The sequence below is a fragment of the Dendrobates tinctorius genome, unplaced genomic scaffold (genome assembly GCF_039654945.1).
Source record: "Dendrobates tinctorius isolate UK_male_01 unplaced genomic scaffold, ASM3965494v1 ptg000038l, whole genome shotgun sequence".
Classification (NCBI taxonomy): domain Eukaryota; kingdom Metazoa; phylum Chordata; class Amphibia; order Anura; family Dendrobatidae; genus Dendrobates; species Dendrobates tinctorius.
Genome location: NW_027361706.1, coordinates 20,997,248 through 21,018,818, shown reverse-complemented (window position 1 = coordinate 21,018,818; position 21,571 = coordinate 20,997,248). Strand labels below are relative to the sequence as shown.

Here is a 21,571-nt window from a genome sequence, read left to right as displayed (position 1 = left end):
TTTCCTCATTTTTGTAGAAGAAGAACACATCAGATGTTTTCTAGCCAGGGACAGCTGTCTAAAGATTTCGGACAAGGTATTATTGTAGTGAAGGATAAGAAATCCTCCAGATCTGAGAAGATCCATCATAGGGAAAAAAAGGGCTTATTCTTATGTAATAGTGGCCAGATATGACCAAACCTAGGAATCTACTGACAGATATGTGCTGTGTTATATATCCCTCTAAAGGTACTGTCACACTTAGCGATGTACCAGCGATTCCGACCAGCGATATGACGCGGTCAGGATCGCTGGTACATCGCTAAGTGGTGGCTAGTGAGCTGTCACACAGGCAGATCTCACCAGTGACATCGCTGGGGACGGGGGTCGCTACTTACCTGTCACACTAGGCGATCCTGCTTCCTCCCGCCCGGCTCCACGCTCGTCTCTCCACAGGAAGCGCCGCAGGAAGCTGACGACGAGAAACAGTCCTGGATGTTCTCGCGCGATCAGCGATAACCAGCGGGAGAGCGGGTCGTAGGTAAGTATCACACACCGCGATGTCGCTAGCAATATCGCTATAACGTCACAAGTTATAGAGATATTGCTAGCGATATCGCTTAGTGTGACAGGACCTTAACTCGGCTTCTCCTCCCTCCAGTATCTCCTCGCCATGGTCGTCGCTTACTTCAGGAGAGCAGGACTGCCATCTTCAGAATATGGAACCTTCTTCTTTCCAGCTCTGTGAGTCTCTTTTATTATTACACATTCACGTCTATAAATAACATTGTTTTATTTTATTGTAAAACCAAAATCTCTTTTCGGCCACTCGGCTAAATACATGATAATGGCATTTGTTGTTGTTGTCTGTATTTTCTCCTGAAGTGGATTGTAATTTATTTCGTTTCATTTCTCTTCCCTCCAAGGTTTTTAGCCAACCAGTTTGAGCAAGAAGAGGTGCGATATCGACAGAAGATCTACCGCTGGGCCCTTGGACGGAAGTGGAGGATGAAGAAGGACCGACTGCTACAATGCCGCAATGTTCTGCTCACCAGGATGGGATTCCGGGCTTGGGTGGATCGGGACACATGTGATCTGGTGAGTAATATAGACAGTAATAATATAAAGCTGATCTGTAAATAGAGATCACAATATAAATAGTATGCTTAAGTAAATCCCTTAGACCTGATGAGGCACTTGTACTTACTCTGTAAAGCCACGTCAAAATGGTCATGTAATCCTGATATTAGGCAGAGCATTTTATGACTGCAGCCATAGCTGGACTCATGACATGCTTGCTTTAATGTCAAGCAAGAAAACTTTAATAAGTGATTATAAAGTCATTCTGCCATGGATTTTCAGTCATCACACACCAGTATCATCAGGCCTAAAATATATGCAAATTAGATTATGATTAATGGTGACTAGAGTTGAGCGATACCGTCCGATACTTCAAAGTATCGGATCGGAATGGATCGGCCGATCTTTAAAAAAAGTATCGGTATCGCCGATTCCGATACCGGAAGTCCCATTCAAGTCTATGGGACTTCCGGTATCGGAATAAGAAAAACCCTGTTTTTGCCTTGTACAGCCTCTCTGGGGTCTGTACGGGCCTTTCGGGGGGCTGTGCCGGCCTGCCAGGGGGTCTGTGCAGGCTCCGGTGGTCTGTGCCGGCCTGCCGGGGGGCTGTGCCGGCCTGCCGGTGGTCTGTGCAGGCTCCGGTGGGCTGTGCCGGCCTGCCGGGGGGCTGTGCCGGCCTGCCGGTGGTCTGTGCAGGCTCCGGTGGGCTGTGCCGGCCTGCCGGGGGGCTGTGCCGGCCTGCCGGGGGGCTGTGCAGGCTCCGGGGGGCTGTGCCGGCCTGCCGGGGGGCTGTGCCGGCCTGCCGGTGGTCTGTGCAGGCTCCGGGGGGCTGTGCCGGCCTGCCGGGGGGCTGTGCCGGCCTGCCGGTGGTCTGTGCAGGCTTCGGGGGTCTGTGCAGGCATCGTCCGATGGGACTACAAGTCCCATCGGGCGATGCCTGCTACCATGACAGTGATTGACAGATTAGCCAATGATGGGACAGTAGTAGTCCCATCATCCGGCTAATGTGTTGAATGTAAAAAAAAAAAAAAAAAAAAAATTACATGCTACATACATGCTACATACATACAACATGCATACTACATACATGCTACATTCATACTACATAAATACTACATGCAACATACATACTACATATATACTACATACATACTACATATATACTACATGCATGCTACATACATACTGCATGCTACATACATACTACATGCTACATACATACTACATGCTACATACATACCACATATATACTACATACATACTACATGCATGCTACATACATACCACATACATACTACATACATACTACATGCATGCTACATGCATGCTACATGCTACATACATAACACATATATACTACATGCATGCTACATACATACTACATGCTACATACATACCACATACATACTACATGCATGCTACATACATACTACATGCTACATACTACATATATACTACATGCATGCTACATACATACTACATGCTACATACATACTACATATATACTACATGCATGCTACATACATACTACATGCTACATACATACTACATATATACTACATGCTACATACATACTACATGCTACATACATACTACATATATACTACATGCATACTACATACATACTACATGCTACATACATACTACATATATACTACATGCATGCTACATACATACTACATGCTACATACATACTACATGCTACATACATACTACATATATACTACATGCATGCTACATACATACTACATGCATGCTACATACATACTACATGCTACATACATACTACATATATACTACATGCATGCTACATACATACTACATGCTACATACATTCTACATATATACTACATGCATACTACATACATACTACATGCTACATACATACTACATATATACTACATGCATGCTACATACATAATACATGCTACATACATACTACATATATACTACATGCATGCTACATACATACTACATACATACTACATGCATACTACATACATACTACATGCTACATATATACTACATGCATACTACATACATACTACATGATACATACATACTACATATATACTACATGCATGCTACATACATACTGCATGCTACATGCATGCTACATACATACTACATACATACTACATGCTACATACATACCACATATATACTACATACATACAATACATTCATACAATACATACATAGACATACAGTACATATAACATAGAGTAACATACTTACCAATACTTGTCACATTGTTCCCCGAAGCCATTGTCTTTTCCAGAATAAATATTAACATAACAAACCACAAAAATACTCACCCACGATCCGAAGCAGTCCACGAGTGTGTCCCACGACGATCTTGGGTAGAGAACTGCAGCATCAGCTGATGCTGCCATTCTCTACGGGCTGCAGGAATCCAATGACGGAAGGTAGGTATCCTTCCGCACTGTATTCCTCCGCCACTTAAAAAAAAAAAAAGTCCCTAGTCTCACTTTATGCCATTGCTGTGTGGGAATTTCCCACGCAGCAATGGCATAAAGTGAGACTAGGGACTTTTTTTTTTTTAAGTGGCGGAGGAATACAGTGCGGAAGGATACCTACCTTCCGTCATTGGATTCCTGCAGCCCGTAGAGAACGGCAGCATCATCTGATGCTGCAGTTCTCTACCCAAGATCGTCGTGGGACACACTCGTGGACTGCTTCGGATCGTGGGTGAGTATTTTTGTGGTTTGTTATGTTAATATTTATTCCGGAAAAGACAATGGCTTCGGGGAACAATGTGACACGTATTGGTAAGTATGTTACTCTATGTTATATGTACTGTATGTCTATGTATGTATTGTATGAATGTATTGTATGTATGTAGTATATATGTGGTATGTATGTAGCATGTAGTATGTATGTAGTATGTATGTAGCATGCATGTAGCATGCAGTATGTATGTAGCATGCATGTAGTATATATGTAGTATGTATGTAGCATGCATGTAGTATATATGTAGTATGTATGTAGCATGTATGTAGTATGTATGTGGTATGTATGTAGCATGTAGTATGTATGTAGCATGCATGTAGTATATATGTAGTATGTATGTAGCATGTATGTAGTATGTATGTAGTATGTATGTAGTATGTATGTGGTATGTATGTAGCATGTAGTATGTATGTAGCATGCATGTAGCATGCATGTAGTATGTATGTAGCATGCATGTAGTATGTATGTAGTATGTATGTAGTATGTATGTAGCATGCATGTAGTATGTATGTAGAATGTATGTAGTATGTATGTAGCATGTATGTAGTATGTATGTAGCATGTAGTATGTATGTAGCATGCATAAGGTATATATGTAGTATGTAAGTAGCATGTAGTATGTATGTAGTATGTATGTAGTATGTATGTGGTATGTATGTAGCATGCATGTGGTATGTAGCATGCATGTAGTATGTATGTAGCATGCATGTAGTATGTATGTAGCATGCATGTAGTATCTATGTAGTATGTATGTAGCATGCATGTAGCATGCATGTAGTATGTATGTAGTATGTATGTAGCATGCAGTATGTATGTAGCATGTATGTAGTATGTATGTAGTATATATGTAGTATGTATGTAGCATGTAGTATGTATGTAGCATGCATGTAGTATGTATGTAGTATGTATGTAGTATTTTTTTTTTCTTTTAACATTTAACACATTAGCCGGATGATGGGACTACTACTGTCCCATCATTGGCTAATGTGTCAATCACTGTCATGGTAGCAGGCATCGCCAGATGGGACTTGTAGTCCCATCGGACGATGCTTGCACAGACCCCCGGACATCAGCACAGCCCCCCGGCAGGCCGGCACAGCCCCCCGGCAGGCCGGTACAGACCCCCACAGGGTGCACAGACCACCGGCAGGCCGGCACAGCCCCCCGGCAGGCCGGTACAGACCCCCACAGGGTGCACAGACCACTGGCAGGCCGGCACAGACCCCCACAGGGTGCACAGACCACCGGCAGGCCGGCACAGCCCCCCGGCAGGCCGGTACAGACCCCGGGCAGTCCACACAGCCCCCCGGCAGGCCGGCAGAGACCCCCGGAAGGCCCGAAATGACGGCGCATCATGATGCGCACACACCGCGCATCATGATGATGTCAGGCTGTCAATCAACTTTGAACTTCCGATTCCGATGCCGACTTCCGATATTGAAAAAATATCGGAAGTCGGTATCGGAATTCCGATACAGCAAGTATCGGCCGATACCCGATACTTGCGGTATCGGAATGCTCAACACTAATGGTGACATATGCCCTTTACACTCTGATTATAATCACTTATTTTATTCTAGATCATGGCAGAAGACCCTGACCACTGGGCATGGAAGAGGGAGAGGAATATCCACTGATGCCTGGAAACAGAGCTGCAGGACCTACAAGGAGAAGAACATGGCTGGAAGAGAAACATGGCTGACGGTCCTAGAAGAACAGATAGAAGACGTGACGGATGAAGAATTGGAGAAAGTAGAGAAGTATGCTGGTATGGTGTACAGGGGATATAGACTAGATTCCTTGATAGGGCGTTGATCCAGGGAACTAGTCTGATTGCCGTATGTGGAGTCAGGAAGGAATTTTTTTCCCCAATGTGGCACTGTTTGCCACATGGGTTTTTTTTGCCTTCCTCTGGATCAACATGTTAGGCTATAGGTTGAACTAGATGGACTTAATGTCTCCCTTCAACCTCAAATACTATAAATATAACATGTTAAATATATAATATATTAATATATATAAAATAAATATATATAATATAATAAATAATAATATAATTTAATATAATATAATAAATATAGAATATAAATATGTTAAATATATAATATATTAATATATATAATATAATAAATATATAATTAATAATAATATAATTTAATATAATAAATATATAGTAAAATATAATATATAATATAATAAATATATAATATAAATATAACATGTTAAATATATATTAAAATATATATAATAAATAATAATATAATTTAAAATAATATAATAAATATATAATATAAATATAATATGTTAAATATATAATAGATTAATATATATATATATATATATAATAAATAATAATATAATTTAATATAATATAATAAATATATAATATAAATATAATATATTAAATATATAATAAATAGATAATATATAAATAGATAATATATAAATATAATAAATAATATATAATAAAGCATATAATAAACTTCCCACTATTTAAACTTTCCATGATGTGTCAGAGTCTTTATTTTATACTTTTATGTGTGGACAGGACCGCCATCAGAGCATTACTGTCCTCACTGTTGAGAGGGATCCAGTGAGCAGAAGCACAAGAGGGAGGGCCCAGACTCAGTCTGTGTCCTCCCTCTTGTGCTTTTGTTCACTCGTCTCCAGGGTATAATAAATGAAACTGAAGAAAAAATTGAATGCTGACTTCATAAATATAAACAAATATATGTTTCTTATTTAATCAAAATCAGTAATAAAGAAAATATATACAGGCTGTACATCAAGAAAGAAACAACAAGTGTCACCTGGGGAGCACTCACAGACTTGGGCTCTCATAGAACAGAGGAACAATTGAAAGTATATAAAGGATATTATAAATCCAGCAGATAAACATATATCACCTCAAAAGACAGGAAAATAATCACAGCAGACAAAAAGTTATCAGTATGAGTCAAGTACATCCATAGCTTCTCTATATATACTTATCCTAAGAGAGGTAATGTGTAATGGTGGCTCATATGGATATATCTAAAGTGCACGTCCGGGGAAATCCCCCGATGGCGTCACAGACAGGTGCGTTGTCAAGTTGGATTCCAGGAAGGACGGACCAGCGTTCAGGAGTGCACTCTCAGCCGGCGGACATGTTTAAGGAGTCCCATGGAGTCTACCATTATTAGTGGGGTAAAATAAATCACCATATTAGATAATGAAAACAACAGATATTACAAGTGCCAGTGTAAAATCATAACCACTAGTCACATTAATGAAAGTATGTCACACAATGGGTAATATTAGGTATAATAAAGTGCACATGTGCTTAATATACTCAAATAGAGAAAACAACATTATTGCATTGGAATCTACTAATATACCATAGCATTATAAAGTGCGGCATTTAAAAAAATATATAATTAAGGTGCATATGTGCAAAAATGTAAATAGCTATATATACAAGAGTACATGAACAACACTATCATTACTGTGTCAACCAATAACATGGCGTTCAAGATGAAGTGTTCAGAAGTGTTCATCCTGACACCAGAGGGGTCCTCATATGATGGTCACACAAGAATCCCATATCACACATACATTTCATGAATAGCCATAAGGAAAAGATAAATCTTCAATAATGTATCAGCTACAAACAGACAAAAAACACACAATTAAAATAAAAGCGCAGAGATATCAGGAACCTTGAATATTCCCTATACAATGGACATTGTTGATGTTAATGGATTATTCAAAGAAATGGGAGAAAGCTTCATTTTTCAGTTAAGCATTTGGGGGGCCATGGATTCCAAATGACTGATCCATTGGCATTCTAATTGTGCCAATATCTGTTTTAAATCACAACCCCTAATTCCCCCATTAACACAATCAATCCCCCTTACCGTTAGAGTTTTCGTATCACATCCATGAAAAACCTTAAAATGTCAAGATAACGACCCATCAGAGGACATAAATTCTGTACTCCTGATGATATTTTCACAGGCCCGACAGTCACTAAAGGGGTACCAGCCCGTCTCGGTTTACTTTCAGAAGAGGTGAAGGGATTGGACACCTTGGCAGTATAGTGGCTCCTCAGTAACATGTCCTTCAGACTCCTACCCCTCCTGGCCGTTATAAGGGGATTTTTTGGTAATTGTGCTGCCAGAATTGGGTCTGTTTTTAGTACAGGCCAATTCTTGTGGAGAATGTTTTCATCTCTTTCCACTCCGGGGCGGGCCTGTGGGGAGGCTTCATGTGGTGCTCTTCTTAGCTTTTCTTACCCTCAGTGATCTGCCCCCTATTTTACACACTGACTATATGTTTTGAAAAAAAAATCACATTCAGCAGGCAGGCGCCGGCGGTTTGTTAGAGAAAAAAAAATTGTCTCCTCCAAGATTGGTGATCCAATAGATGCTACTGCGCAGGCGCGGCCGGTGCCAATTTGAGAGAGAATTTTACTTTCATCTGAATAAATATATATCAGCAAATAAATGAATTAAATGCATATTAAAGATGTGATCTTGCTGCATATGATGATCTGGAGAATAGAAGCAATCTTGTGATCATGGGTTTACCAGAATCTATGACCCGTAGCCAGCTTACAAGTATATGCACACTAGACCTACCAAACGCTCTGGGCCTTAATACACCATTGAAGGTGAAATGCGCTCACAGAGTCGGCCCACCACCACCACCTCCACAAGAATCCCCTGCTTATAAGCCCGGGCCTGGTACTGCGAAATACCTGAGCTATGCAGACAAAGTGGACATCTTACAACGGTACAGAAAATCCTCTCCACCCCTGGTGCTCGATGGACGTAGAGTGTTAATTTTCAGTGACTACTCGGTGGAAGTAACAAAGAAAGACGCGTCTTTAGTGGAATATGCACTGAGCTAGTATAGAAGAAAACCCGCGTCTCATTACAATTCTCGGCGAATCTTAAAGTGTTTTTACCTGGAGGAAGAACACAAACATTTTCAGCAGCAGAACAAGCATCAGACTTTCTTAAAGACAGAGAAGATCTTCTCAAGGAAAACAGCAGAAAAAAGAATCACCAACAAAACGTCTGAGTATTGTCAGGACTTATTCTGATTATCCCCTTTTGAATGATTAAAACTCTTTCTCAAAGGGATAAAAATCTTACACTATGCAAAAGACTGAGAAATCTTATATCGCTATGAGAAGAGAAATTTTGGGTGTTGATATATAATTTACACTTAAGGTGACTTATTTGGCTAATCAGACTTGTACACTAAGCAAACAAATTCTCTCGGGCAGCTTCTCCCCCATACCTCTTCAAAATGATAGTTTTACAAATTAAGAATTTTACATTTAAACATGAATATTGTCAGGAACACCGCACTGAACTTGCTCACTGAGCCAGTGCGCGAGTCCTGAGTAAAGCGAACTGTGCTCAAACATACCTGTGGAGCGGGCAGCAGCCGAGTAGATGCGTACTTCAGAACAGCAGGACCTGAAGCACGTGACTACTAGGGGCGTGGCCTAAGCTCCAGAGAGCTAGGAGCTGCAAGAGAACTCCTAGCAGGGTAACTGCGAGACAAAGTTACCAAGGGGCATAGACAGGGAGGATAGTCAGGACGTAGCCAATGAGTCATACACAGAGATAGCTGCAAGGTACAAGAGGGGCGAGCAGAGCGTAGTCAGATCACAGGCAATGAGTCATACACAGAGAGGGTAGCGCAGTACAGAATCAACAGGCAAACTCACAACGGGGAACAGAACCGGGTCAGAACCATATAAACAAGCTATAACAACGAACAGGCACACAGAGGTCACCACACTCGGCCAAAGGCAAAAGTATAACTGGCAGGGATTGGAGCTTCCCAGGGGTTTAAGAAGCTCTCCCAGAACCAAAGAGAGGCCACAATCATTAACCTCAGGTGTGCAGGTCAAAACCTGCACTGAGCTCCAGATACTAACCCCTGACGTGCCGCTCAAAAACCTGCACTGGGATCATGACAAATATAGATTGAATATTGGTAAAAAAAATAATCAGGTACACAATATCCCTCACAAAAATAAAACTAAAATAAATATACAGTATATATGGACGAGTGTTTTTACTTTACGAGGGCTCTAGCTACCTTGCAGTTTCAAATAAGGCTATAGCTTTAAAGATTGTTTCCACTACTGGACAACCCCTTTTTAAAGGAAATCTGTTGCCAGTTTTTTTCTACCCCATCTGAAAGCAGCATAATGCAGGGGCAGAGACCCTTATTCCAGCAATATGCCACTCACTGGATTTCTTGCTGTTATTTTGATAAAATCACTGTCTCATCTGATGGAGCTCTAACAGTTATCTGAATGCTGAGCTCTGCCTAAACCACTGATTGACAGACTTCTGTGTACACTGCACTTTGGTTGATATCTGATAATCAATATGCTCGGGTGCTCATTGGTCGATTCGAGCAAATTGGAATACTCGGGTACTCGGACAGAACAACGAGCCCAATGTAATGTCTATGGGTGACCCGAGCATTTTTACCGCAATCCCCCCTTGGGTCCTTTTAACATCTAAAAACGTCAGAAAATGATGGAAACACTGCTCAAATGACACAGGGACATCATGGGGATCGCTCCTGGAAGCATTCCTGATACCTAGTTCACAGCTTTAAACAATGTTGTCAGAGTTTCATGCCATTTTTCCCGATGCACCAAAAAACATACCTGTCAGGAACACCGCACTGTACTTGCTCACTGAGTGTCAGGATCCTGTCAGCCCCGGCGTGCAGCCTCCGCTGAGCAGGGACTCACCCGCACTGTAGGGGTACCGGGGTCAGGTACAGCCAGAAAGTACCGATGCACAGGACCTGTGGATGCTGAAATTTAGCAAGCAGACACGGGACCTACGGTCATGTGACTGCAAGGGGACGGGGCTTAGCATCCTGCTTAGTGAGATGGAAAGACACTATACAGAATTACTCAGAGTCAGGCAAAACGGGTTTCACACACAGAGATAGCCGTAACGTACCAAGGATGAGACAGAGTGGATAGTCAGGGCCAAGCAGCAGTCAAAACCAAACAGACATAGAAGGTACCAAGCAGAATCCAAAGCAATATCCAGAGAACAGACCGAGTCATACACAGATTATCAAGCAACCAGAACACAGCACTAACACTCTCAGGGGTCACCACACTATGCCAAGGGCAAGAGTATAACTGACAGGGATGGGAGCGTCCTGAGGCTATAAGAAGCCTCTCCCAAAACCAGGGAGAGGCCACAATCATAGCCCCAGGTGTGCAGGTAAGCCTGCACCGGGATCACAACCTTTAACCCCAGAAATGCGAGTCATCAGCACTGGTTCCAGACATTAACCCCACGTGTGCGAGTCAAACCCGCACTGAGATCATGACAGTACCCCCCTCTCAACGGGGGGACCTCTGTACCCCCAGGCTTGCCCGGGTACTTAGCGTGGAAAGTCCGCACCAGGCGATCAGCATGCATCAACCGGGCCGGTACCCAGGACCTGTTTTTCGGTCCATACCCCCTTCCAATGAACCAGGTACTGTACCGACCGCCGTACCAACCTGGAATCTACGATATGACCAACCTCGTACTCCACCTGCCCCTCGACCAAAACAGGAGAAGCAGCAGACTCGGAGTCTCCCCGGACTGCTTCAAAAGGTTTCAGTAGAGATTTGTGGAAGACGTTAGGCTGCTGTTGAGGTAGGCATAGGAAGCAGTATTGTGGAAATATCCAAGCGAGTTTATTAAAATGACATAAACCGCTCTGGATATTAAAAACAAAGGTACAGCCTTACTTATATTCAGTAAAACACGCCCCTGCAGTTCCTTGACATCTGGATTGAAGCTTCCAATGATGGGATGATCCATACAGATGTATACAGGAAGCCGACAGCCACAAACTCGTGTTTACAAGCAGGCTCTGCCCACCCAGCAAGCATCATCCGTAGTATCCCTATAGGTCGGTTTTTACATGCTAAGAGATTTTGTTCGGATTCAATAAGGTTTGAGAAACAGTGAGCAGAACTGACCAGGAGATTTGAGGATAGGTGCTACAGTCGAAGGATGATCAGGAGGGGGTACAAAAGAGCGGTTGCAACATCTAGGAATGAACTGCTATATAGTTACCAAATTGCAGATAAAGAGAACAACAAACAGGTAAGATTTATCTCCACCTTTAATAGTTAGTGGCATAACATAGAAAAATTCATCAATAAACATTGGAATGTCCTCCTTACGGACCCCATTTTGAAAAGGGCTTTACCTCCTTCCCCCCAGTGTGTAGCTCGACGTTCGGCCAATTTTAAAGATCTTTTGGTGCATAGTCACTACAATCCCCCAAGAGTCTCCAGCAGTAGGTCCCTAGGCCCAGGGTTCTTCCCATGTGGCCTATGTAAGGCTTGTTTGACTCTGAACAAATCCAAGAAATGCAAAAATTTTGATGGATCACGTCTTTACGATATTCGGAAACACCTCACATGTAGTTCCAAGGGGGTGATATATCACGCTGAATGCCTGTGTGGGAAAGTATATGTCGGGCTGACCACAAGGGAACTTAAATTTAGAGTGAGGGAGCACGTGTTGGATATTGAGAAGGCCTCCACTGTGGATGACATTTTTTTTTAAAACTTTACCATGTCACTTTACTAACTCAGCAATTTTTTACTGCCCTAATACAGCTCTGGCAAAATTTAAGAGACTACAGCAAAATTTTCAGTTTGTTGGATTTTTCCCTTTATAGGTATATTTTTGAGTAAAATGTAAATTGCTCTTTTATTCTATAAACTACTGACAACATAGCTTCGAATTTCCAAGCACTAAATTTTGTATTTATTTTCTGAAAATGAGAAATGCTCAAAATAACAAAAAATGCAGTGCTTGAAGACCTCAAATAATGCTAAGAAAACAAGTTCATTTAGAAACAACTGTTTAAACTCAGGAAGAGTTCAGAAATCACTATTTTGTGGAATAACCATGATTTTTAATCACAGCTTTCATGTGTCTGGGCTGCTTTCCTCCAGTCTTTCACGCTGCTTTTGGGTGACCTTTTGCCACTCCTGGTACAAAAATTTAAGCAGTTGTTCTTTGTTTGATGGCTTGTGACTATCCATCTTCCTCGTGATTACATTCCAGAGGTTTTCAATGGGGTTCAGGTCTGGAGACCGGGCTGGCCATGTCAGGGATTTGATGTGGTGGTCCTTCATCCACACATTGATTGACCTTGCTGTGTGGCATGGCGCATTGCCCTGCTGGAAAAACAGTCCTCAGAGTCGGAAAACATTGCCTGAGCAGAAGGAATCAACTGTGTTTCCAGGATAACCTTGTATGCGGCTTGATTAATCCGTCCTTCACAAAGAAAAACCTGCCCAATTCCAGCCTTGCTGAAGCATCCCCAGATCATCACTGATCCTCCACCAAATTTCACAGTGGGTGCAAGACACTGTGGCTTGTACGCCTCTCCAGGTCTCCATCTAAACCATTACACGACCAGGTGTTGGGCAAAGCTGAAAATTAGACTCATCAGAGAAGATTACCTTACTCCAGTCCTCTATGGTCCAATCCTTGTCACGGGGCAGTTGCGGGGAAACAGGAGACGTGGAACCAGGTCCCCTGCCTGAACTGCCCCTCAGGCTAAAGGGGGTGCCCTGACTCTCCTTAACTTGGGGGTACACTTGATGGTAGGGAGTCCCAAGTCCCCTGTTTAGCCCTGAGCTAAACACCCAACCCCCTCCCCAGGAAGTAAGACAGGGAAGTGAACTGCACCGCACCAATAACACGAAAGGAAATATAAAACAGACACCACGGGGTTAAAGCAACTAAAAACCAAAGCTTAGCTTTATCTGCTGCCAATGCTCCCACCAGCAGAGTAAGGCACCCGATCAGCATCCAGCAGCATCAAAACTGCTCAAGACAAGCTGAACCCCCTCTGCACCAGGCAGGTCCCAGTCTTCACCAAGGTTGGTTAGCAAATGACCAGTATTACCAACAGTGAATTGCAGCACCAGGTGGCCTTATAAAGGGAAGTGGGAGTAGTCACCACCTGCTGACTAACTAAACATGTAGTAACACCAGCAGCCACCGGGGTGAGGATAACCCAGCAGCCGACCAACTACAGTTGTAGTAACACCAGCTGTCACTGGAGGGAAAAACTAATATTAACTCCCGATGGCCTGAAAGGAAAAACGTTTATATCAGAGCATCCGGACTCTGACACAGATGACTGACTCCTCTGACGCCTCCTCCTAAGAGGACTCCGACACCCAGAGTTAGCATGTGGTGAGGGTAGAGACTTGCCCCTACTCCCTGGCAGCACCTCTGCTGCCCCCACTGGAGAAGAAGGGGACGGTTGTAGAAAGATGGCAGAGACAGTAGCCCCCAGGCAGCAACCCTCACACGACTGATCCCAGCTGACTACTTCCCTAGACTGCCAATCTATGATTGGGTTGTGTTTTTCCAACCAAGGGAGGCCTAAAACGATGGTTGATGGAATTCACCCCCAAGACGTAGCATGACAGGGACTCTACATGATATGTCCCTATACGCAAATGTATTTTTTCCATGACTTGGGTCAACCTCCCCTGGCTCAGTGGGACAGAGTCAATGGTCTGGACGCTAAGGGGTTTGGCCAGCGTCCTACACCTCAGGCCATGGGTCTGGACAAAGTGAGCATCCAGCAGATTGACTCCACAAACACCGGTATGCCCTCAGGTACCCTGCCAACCACCACTTCTGCTGACAAAGTACACAGAGTGGGCAAAATGGAGGAAATATACACTCCCTGGTCGCCTCCCTCCACACGACCAGGGGGACGCGGCTTCTTAGGTGGTACGGAAGTTTGGCGCAAGCTGAGCAGACCCTGATAAAATGACCAGTCTGCTCACAGCTAAAACATGCCCCCAAACCATGACAAGCCGCAGGCAGCACCATTGGGGAACAAACTCCTCCCACCTGCCTGGGCTCGTCCGACTGCACCATTGAGTCCTCCTCCCTAGCAAGGACTACAGGGGGCAAATTCGCCAAAGCCGCAAAAAACTCGTCCACCGACCGTAGAGATGATGAATCGGCCGGCAGGGAGAAGGCTCAGGATAGGGGAACAACTTTAAGGAGAGATATGATGAATCCCACCCGCTGTTCCTCACTCCCTAATGAACGAGGGCGGAGCCTGAAGTGTAGCTTGCAGGCCTCCTGAAAAAAACAAAAAATTATCTCTCCCTCCAGAAAACCTGTCTGGGAGAGATAACTTGGGTTCTGGTTGAGCCTGAACCTGAGCTGAGGCCCTGAACCCCACAAACTGCTGCAGCTCCACCACACCGTGCAGCACCCCACGCTCCTCAGTGAGGGTCTGCAGCAATTGGAGATAGGTCTGCATTAGGGCCATGGCTCACCAGAAAAAAAATGGGTGCTGGTAATAATGTCATGGGGCAGTTGCGGGGAAACAGGAGACGTGGAACCAGGGCCCCTGAACTGCCCCTCAGGCTAAAGGGGGTGCCCTGGCTCTCCTTAACTTGGGGATACACTTGATGGTAGGGAGGCCCAAGTCCCCAACCTGTCCCTATCTCCTGTTTAGCCCTGAGCTAAACACCCAACCCCCTCCCCAGGAGGTGAGTCAGGGAATAAATCCCTCTGCTAGTAAAGCCAGAATTGAGCTCTTCTTTTCCTCACTCAAGACTTGTCTTTTCAACTCCTTCGGCATGATTAAAAGTTATTTTTTCATTCCTATTAATTTTGGGATATTACTAGCACTTGTTTTGCCATCCAGCTTGTCCTATTGCAAAAGGATTGTGAACACCGCAGCAGGGTTTTTATACTTTCCTTTGTTAAATAAGATTTGGTTCAGGTGATCACCTAATCAGAAGCACATTGAGTAGAATGAGGTGTAGTCTGGTTGGAATTCAAGTGACACTGGAATGGAATGACTGTGAGACATGTAGAGAAGCTGATTTTTATAAAACTGTGCAGTTGTCTCTTAATTTTTGCCACAGCTGTGTGTGCATGTATATATATATATATATATATATATATATATATATATATACACACACACACATACATACATACACACTGCCGTTCAAAAGTTTAGGGTCACTTATAAATTCCCTTATTTTGAAAGAAAAGCTGTTTTTGCCAATTAAGCTAACATTAAATTATACAGAAATACACTCTATACATTGTTAATGTGGTAAATGACTATTCTAGCTGCAAACATCTGGTTTGTAATGCAATGTCTTCATAGGTGTATAGAGGCCCTTTTCCAACAACCATCACTCCAGTGTTCTTATGGTACTTTGTGTTTGCTGTGTAAGAAGGCTAATGGATGGTTAGAATACTTGCACAAGGGTATGTTAGCACAGCTGAAAACAGTTTGGCTGATTAGAGAAGCTATAAACCTGACCTTCTTTTGAGCTAGTTGAGAATCTGGAGCATTACATTTGTTGGTTCCATTAAACTTTCAAAATGGCCAGAAAAAAAGAACTTTCATGTGAAACTCGACAGTCTATTCTTGTTCTTAAAAATGAAGGCTATTCCATGCGGGAAATTGCCAAGAAACTGAAGATTTCCTACAACGGTGTGTACTACTCCCTTCGGAGGAGAGCACAAACAGGCTCTATCCAGAGTAGAAAGACAAGTGGGAGGCCGCGCTGCACAACTGAGCAACACGTCAAGTACATTAGAGTCTGTAGTTTGAGAAATCGACGCCTCACAGGTCCTCAACTGGCAGCTTCATTAAATAGTACACACAACGCCAGTGTCAACGTCTACAGTGAAGAGGCGACTCCGGGATGCTGGCCTTCAGGGCAGAGTGGCAAAGAAAAAGCCATATCTGAGACTGGCAAATAAAAGGGAAAGATTAATATGGGCAAAAGAACACAGACATTGGACAGAGGAAGATTGCAAAAAGTGTTATGGACAGACGAATCCAAGTTTGAGGTGTTTGGATCACACAGAAGAATATTTGTGAGACACAGAACAACTGAAAAGATGATGGAAGAGTGCCCAACACCATCTGTCAAGCATGGTGGAGGTAATGTGATGGTCTGGGGTTGCTTAGCTGCTGGTAAAGTAGGAGATTTGTACAAGGTAAAAGGGATTTTGAATACGGAAGGTTATCACTCCATTTTAGGCTGGCGGAACGCACCAAGTAATATAGATGTTAATGAGGTGCGTTCGCAGCCTGGGGTTCACCGTGCAACGATGGAAACTGCTGCTAGACAATGGCGGATAATAGCACGCTCGGGTTACCTCACCCGGAGTGTGCGAGGCGAACCCTGTTACTTCACAAGGTCGCACTAATATAATGTGAGCGCAAGCGATGTGGTCACAGAACTCTGCCCAGAGGCATGGAGTCAGAGTCCTTCTAGAACCACTTGTGCTCAGAGCCGCTGCAGCGGCGCTAAAGAGTGACGCTAGGAAAGTGCTGTGCCCTGTTAGCTGTCACAGAGTGCAGCGGATAGACTCCTACCACCCAGAGGCATGGGAGATATGGCGGCACTATGGCGCTAACCTTTGTGCTAGACTGGAGCACTGTGGCACATGCTTTGCCACCATGAGGCGCTGACTCAGGCTGAACTAACCCTAACACATACGTATCAAAGGAAGGGGTTAATGAGTCAGTCACCAGTTACATGCATCCATCATCACTCACACAAGTCTCAACAAAAGTCTATCTTAGCACATGGCCGAGCGGCCATGCGAACCTTTTATAGCAGCGTCCTTCCGGGACCTTCCTGATGGTCCAATCCGAGCTGGAGAAGGACCTGAGCATGTGACTTCCGATCTCCAATGAGAGATCGTCCCACGGGCATGCTCAGTGGACTGACAGGAGGACTTGGTCCCTGGAGTAGATCGCTGCTGACCAGCATGCGTTGCTATAGCTGAGCCAGAGGTGGCAGCAGCAACCAAACCTACAATGCTGGTGTGAGCAGAGCGCTGGGATCGACGAGTCTGCTGAGCAGGCTCCACTGTGGTCGGAGAGGAATGGGAGACCGCCGAAGGCAAAGCTCGGGATTCCTGCTGTGCAGCGACAGGAACCCAACATCTAACACTCCATTTTGCAACGCCATACCCTGCGGACAGCGCTTGATTGGAGCCAATTTCATCCTACAACAGTACAATAACCCAAAGCACACCTCCAAATTATGCATGAACTATTTAGGGAAGAAGCAGGCAGCTTGTATTCTATTTGTAATGGAGTGGCCAGCGCAGTCACCAGATCTCAACCTCATTGAGCTGTTGTGGGAGCAGCTTGACCGTATAGTACGCAAAAAGTGCACATCAAGCCAAGCCAACCTGTGGGAGGGGATTCTGGAAGCATGGGGTGAATTTCTCCAGATTACCTCAGTAAATTAAAGGGAATCTGTCACCTATTTTTTTTCCCTATGAGATGCGGCAATCGCCATCAGGGGCTTATCTACAGCATTCTGTAATGCTGTAGATAAGCCCCCGATGTAACCTGAAAAAAACGAGTTATATTCTACTCACCGGGGGCGGTCTGGTGCGGCCGGGTCCGATGGGTGTCGCGGCTCTGGTGCCTCCCATCTTCTAGTGATGACGTCCTCATCCTTGCTTCTGTCGCGGCTCCTGCACAGGCGTAATTTTCTGCTCTGTTGAGGGCAGATGAAAACACAGCTGGGATTCAGGATCAATGAAAACAGCATGGTTAAACAACGAAATACTCTACATAAACCATGGATTACCAGAAAAAGAACTCCCGATGTAACCTGAAAGAAAAAAAAAAAAGAGTTAGATTATACTCACCCCGGCGTTGGGTCCGGTCCGATGGGTGTCGCCGTCCAGTCCGGCACCTCCCATCTTCTAACGGTGACGTCCTCTTCTTTGCTGCCTGTCGTGGCTCCTGCACAGGTGCACTGCTCTGCCCTGTTGAGAGCAGAGTCCTGCAGTGCGCAGGCACCAGGATAGGTCCGGCGCCTGCGCACTGCAGTATTCTGCTCTGCCCTCAACAAGGCAGAGCAGTGCGCCTGCGCAGGAGCCACAACAGGCAGCAAAGAAGTCACTGTTAGAAGGGAGGCGCCGGACCACAAAGCCCATCGGACCAAGACCGGACCGCCCCCCGGTGAGTATAATCTAACTCTTTTTTCTTATCTTTCAGGTTACACTGGGGGCTTAGCTACAGCATTACAGAATACTGTAGATAAGCCCCTGATGTCAGTGTCGGCAGCTGATAGGTGACAGATTTCCTTTAACCCCTTAATGTCTAATGACGGACACAGTCCGCATCAAAGCCGGGACATGTCAGCTGTCATGAACAGCTGACATGTGCCCGCAATAGGCGCGAGCGGAATCGCCGTCCGCCCGCGCCTATTAACTAGTTAAATCCCGCTGTCAAAGCTGACAGCGGGCATTTAAATAGCATTTCCGGCCGCCGGGCCGGAAATGATGTCATCGCCGACCCCCGTCACGTGATCGGGGGTCAGCGTCATGTTGCATGGACAACCAGAGGTCTCTATGAGACCTCTATGGTTGTTCCAGGCATATGGCTTTCAGTGCCACCCGGTGGTCGGCGCTGAAAGCACAGCAGTAAATCTGCTACATATGGGCGATCTGCTCATCGCCCATATGTAGCAGAGCCGATCGGGTTGCGCATGCTTCTAACCTCCTTCGGAGGCTATTGAAGCATGCCAAAAGTAAAAAAAAAAAAAAATGTTTAAAAAAAAAATTAAAGAAACCTAAAAGTTCAAATCACCCCCCTTTCGCCCCAATCAAAATAAAACAGTAAAAAAAAAATCCCACATACACATATTAGGTATCGCCGCGTTCAGAATCGCCCAATCTATCAATAAAAAAAAAAAGCATTAACCCAATCGCTGAACGGTGTAGTGAGAAAAAAATTAAAAACGCCAGAATTACGTTTTTTTGGTCGTCAAGACATTGCATTAAAATGCAATAACGGGCGAGCAAAAGAACATATCTGCACAAAAGTGGTATCATTAAAAACGTCAGCCCGGCACGGAAAAAATAAGCTGTCACCCGACCCCAGGTCATGAAAAATGGAGACGCTACGGGTCTCGGAAAATTGCGCAAGTTTTTTTTTTTTAGCAAACTTTGGAATTTTTTTTCACCACTTAGATAAAAGAGAACATAGACATGTTTGGTGTCTATGAACTCGTAATGACCAGGAGAATCATAATGGCAGGTCAGATTTAGCATCTAGTGAACTTGGGCCTCTTTCACACTTCCGTTTTTGACAATCAGTCAAGATCCGCCGATTTGGAAAAAAAATGGATCCGCTATTTTTCTTTGCGGATCCGTTTTTTTACCCATTGACTTTCATTAATGGCGGATCTTGACGGATTGCCGTCCGTTGCATCCGTTTTTGTTCGAATCCGCCAAAATGTTACTGTACGTCAACATCCTCAAAGACTTCCAAACGGAGCTTGCAACGTTTTTTTGGCCAGCGGATCCTCCACACACTGATTTAACCCGAAATTCTGTCTGGGTGCCGGACAAAAAAACCAAAATCTCTCTCTCTTCTCTGTCTCCCCTTCCCGGCCAGTGGCTCCTTTAAAATTCTTCATTCTGCGGATCCGTCATAAAACGGATCCTATTGCATCCGTTCACATCAGTTACAGACGGATCCGCTTTTCCGCCCTTTTGGCGGATTTTGACTGATGCAAATAACTGAAGTGTGAAAGAGGCCTTAGCAAAAAACAAGTGTGGGATTGCACTTTTTTGGCAATTTCACCGCACTTGGAATTTTTTTCCCGTTTTCGAGTACACAACATGGTAAAACCAATGGTGTCATTTAAAAGTACAACTCGTCCCGCAAAAAATAAGCCCTCACATGGCCATAGTGACGGAAAAATAAAAAAGTTATGGCTCTGGAAAGAAGGGGAGGGAAAAATGAAAATGCAAAACCAAAAATACCCCATGGTCGTTAAGGGGTTAAGTACTTTTTAGTGGTAAAAATGTAATTTGCCTCAAATTTGTCAGTTATACAAGGCTAATAGGTGGAACTGGACCGCACAATGGGGGTCCTTTTAACCCCCTCTTAGCCACATAGATGCCTAGACCCTTATTATTTAAGGGTCCAATCAACCCCGATCGGCTCCAAAATCAGTTGGGGCCGACATAATATGCAGCTGTCGCCTGCGGGGGGCACTATTCACTTATTGCTGATCATAGTTTTAAAACAGCGATCTGGAATAAGGCCTCTTGACGACCAACGGTTTAATGCGCTGCTGTACTATATACATAAACACAAACTCAGCTCCACTATACCTATATCACGTGTCTGCAAGCAGCTCAGCATCACATCAATGTTACACATGCACGGCTCAGCCGTATCCACGTTACACACGCACGGCTCCGCTGTATCCACGTTACACACAGACACGGCCCCGCGTTACACACACGGCTCCGCTGTATCCACGTTACGCACGCACGGCTCCGCTGTACCCACGTTACACACACACACACACGGCCCCGCTGTACCCACGTTACACACACACACACGGCCCCGCGTTACACGCACAGCTCCGCTGTACCGTTACGCACGCACGGCTCCGCTGTACCCACGTTACACACATGGCCCCGCTGTACCCACGTTACACACACACACGGCCCCGTGTTACACACACGGCTCCGCTGTACCCACGTTACACACAGACACGGCCCCGCGTTACACACACGGCTCCGCTGTACCCACGTTACACACAGACACGGCCCCGCGTTACACACACGGCTCCGCTGTACCCACGTTACGCACGCACGGCCCCGCTGTACCCACGTTACACACACGCACGGCTCCGCTGTACACACGTT

At 44.5% G+C, this 21,571-nt stretch overlaps 1 long non-coding RNA gene across 3 annotated transcripts; it reads right to left on the bottom strand.

The window, feature by feature from the left end:
• Nucleotides 1-757: 757 nt before the first annotated feature.
• Nucleotides 758-21,289, bottom strand: LOC141088256 (uncharacterized). Of its 3 annotated transcripts, none has more exons than XR_012231872.1 (3): nt 21,029-21,289; nt 18,272-18,393; nt 758-1,074 (listed from the first exon to the last, which is right to left on the bottom strand). It is a non-coding gene; the product is annotated as an uncharacterized lncRNA (long non-coding RNA). The 3 variants fall into 3 exon arrangements; XR_012231873.1 differs by lacking the exon at nt 758-1,074 and adding an exon at nt 6,531-8,760; XR_012231874.1 differs by lacking the exon at nt 758-1,074 and adding an exon at nt 6,531-6,981.
• Between the last annotated feature and the right edge of the window lie 282 nt (nt 21,290-21,571).